General features: G+C 47.9%; 1 pseudogene; it reads right to left on the bottom strand.

Annotated features, from left to right (window-relative positions):
* LOC140681660 (28S ribosomal RNA) overlaps window positions 1-2500 on the bottom strand; it is a 9049-nt pseudogene that overhangs the window by 2335 nt on the left and 4214 nt on the right.

Below are 2500 nucleotides of genomic sequence, written 5' to 3'. Positions count from 1 at the left end.
ATTTGTGCTCACGTTCTTTGGTGGTTCACTCGACGGTGGTGCTTCCCAAATCGAGGGTATGTTCTCTCTGTCCCCTCCAGCTTGAATCCACAATTTCTTATGCAGCTGTTCCATTTTCTCTTTTTCCATAAAGCATTTCATCGTATCATCAGATGACTGTGCGATCCGATGCAGTCTACGGGCCTGCACGCTGGGGATCAGTCCTGCCAATTTGGTGATGCCCAAACCGCCGTCTCTCGTGCTCGAGTACAGGATGGCATCGCAGGTGCACGGAGGTAGGTGAAGCCACTCCTTGACCGCTGTCCGGATCTTCTGGTCAAGGGTTTCGAGTAGTGCAGTTTTCACTTCTGAGTGGTCAGCTATGTAGATCAGCCGAGGGATGGTGTATGTTTTGAGAATATCAGTTTTCTGCAGAGGTTTAAGTGGTGCTTGATCGATCCGCTGAAGCCAAAAATCTAATTTTGTGGAGAGACTGGACCTTGCTATACCAATCCACGGGTCAAACTGCAGGCCGAGGTATTTCTCAGATTCGCCGGGGTCGATCATGTTCAGGGGTGTGCCGTTGATAGTCCAGGCAGCGCAGTCATTGATGGTGTAAGAGTCCTTTGTCGGCTTGATGTAAAAGCCGTGGCACTTTTGCCCCTGTGTTTGGAGACCGGTCAGGTTGCAGAAGGTCTCTAGTATGCTAATATTTGTATTCATATTTTCCCAGGAGTCGCTCAGCAAAACCAGATCGTCTGCAAATGCCATCGCTGTGATCTTGCTCTGTCCTCGGTGGTATCCTTTGCCGCTCTCTTCCAGCTTACATAATAGAGGGTCCATTGCCAGGTTAAATAAAAGGGGCGACATCGGGTCACCCTGCTTTACTCCAACCCGGATCTGGATTTTGTCTGTGTGTGTGTTCCTTTTTGTGGTGATATAAGTACTGATGTTCTCGTACATATTGCTCACCAGACCGACGATGTGGGGATCCACCTCTCTTTGCTGCAAAGCATGAATGATGTGCTGGTGGCTTACGGTGTCAAAAGCCTTGGCGATGTCCACGAATACAACACCCAGTGGTCTGTGTTCCCTTTTGGCCGACCAAATTATCGTTTGCAGGAGTTTTAAGTTTTCAGAGCATCCCGCCGCTCTGATAAAGCCTCTTTGCCTTGGGTTCAGGGGGCACGCTTTGCTCAGCCTAGCTGTTACAATCCTGGAGAACAGTCTCAGCAAGATGGAACTGATCGTGATAGGTCTCCAGTTATTAATGTCTTTCAAACGATCCGGCTTTGATGATTTTGGAATCAAAACGGTTCTGCACCCCCTCACCATGTCCGGGATTTTACCAGTTGTTAACCATAAATTGAAAATCTCCATGGTCCGGGAAAACTCGGGATCCATCTTTACGACGTCCCCAAGAGTAATCCCGTCTGGACCGGGAGCCGAGCCTTTGCTCATTTCCTGCACATTTTTCTCAATTTCTTTAGCCGTAATTAATTCTCTGAAGGCAGTGTTGTCAGCCTTCCCGTAAGTTTTAAAGTCCCCAAGGCTTTTAAAGCTACCAGTTGTTTCCCATCTTGTTTTAAAAACCGAATAAATTTCACTGAGTGGTATGTCACAAGATAAGCATTCAATATCATCTAAAACAATTTTGGCCAGTTTCCCTCTATCAAGATAAAATAAACGCTGGAACCGAAGATAATTACCTTTTTTGATTGCTCTGTCCTTCATCCACTTCTGAAAAGGTTTCTTTGGGTGTTTCTCCCGGGTCACCGTGTCTTTTTTATCTCGGGTTGCCGTTCTTATTTGGCTTATGGATTCCAGGCATCCGAAGCAGTCCTGCGCTGTGTGATTGACTACTAGCTTTATATCCCGGCCTTCCATTACCTGCTTGAATGCTCGGGGGAAGGTGTTAAGTGCCCCAGCTGAAAGTCGTTCCTCTAGTGTCTTTTTATAGTAAGCCTGCAGCTGTTCTTCTGATTTTTGCTTGGTGGGTCTCTGCTGTCCGTTGCCCTTATCAGGGTGGCGTCTTATCTCGTCCATTGTTCTCCCTCCGGCAGCTGCCCTGCCTGGCAGAGGGCGTCTCCCAGGTCCATTATCTCTGTCCTCTGCCTGGGCGTGATGACTCATCTCAGGCTCCGTTCTCAGGCTCGCAGCTGCTCTCCTGGTGTGATGACACGTTCCAGGCTCCTCACGTGGCTCCTCTGCTGGCTTTCTGGACAGCAATCGCCTTTTGTCACTGATCTGCTTAGCTGTTTTGGTGGTTATGTGTTCTGCAATAAGCTTATTAATATTTTTGTTTCCCTCGAACTGAGCCTCCAGTCTTATTAGTAATTCTTCCTCCTCCTTTGTCCAGCACCTTTTGTGAGCACCTCTATTTGATGTTTCTTTCGGTTGGGAAGCAACGATCCTTTCCTGATTTCTCACTGCTGGGTGTGCCAATCTCTTGTGTTGTCCCAGGCCAATTTTGGTTGTAAAATCTCTGTTGCATACCTCACAAATCCACTCCCCAGCTGGG

The sequence above is a fragment of the Taeniopygia guttata genome, chromosome 37, assembly GCF_048771995.1.
Source record: "Taeniopygia guttata chromosome 37, bTaeGut7.mat, whole genome shotgun sequence".
Taxonomy (NCBI): domain Eukaryota; kingdom Metazoa; phylum Chordata; class Aves; order Passeriformes; family Estrildidae; genus Taeniopygia; species Taeniopygia guttata.
The sequence above is the reverse complement of the archived record's forward strand: the minus strand, read 5'-3'. Positions and strand labels throughout refer to the sequence as shown.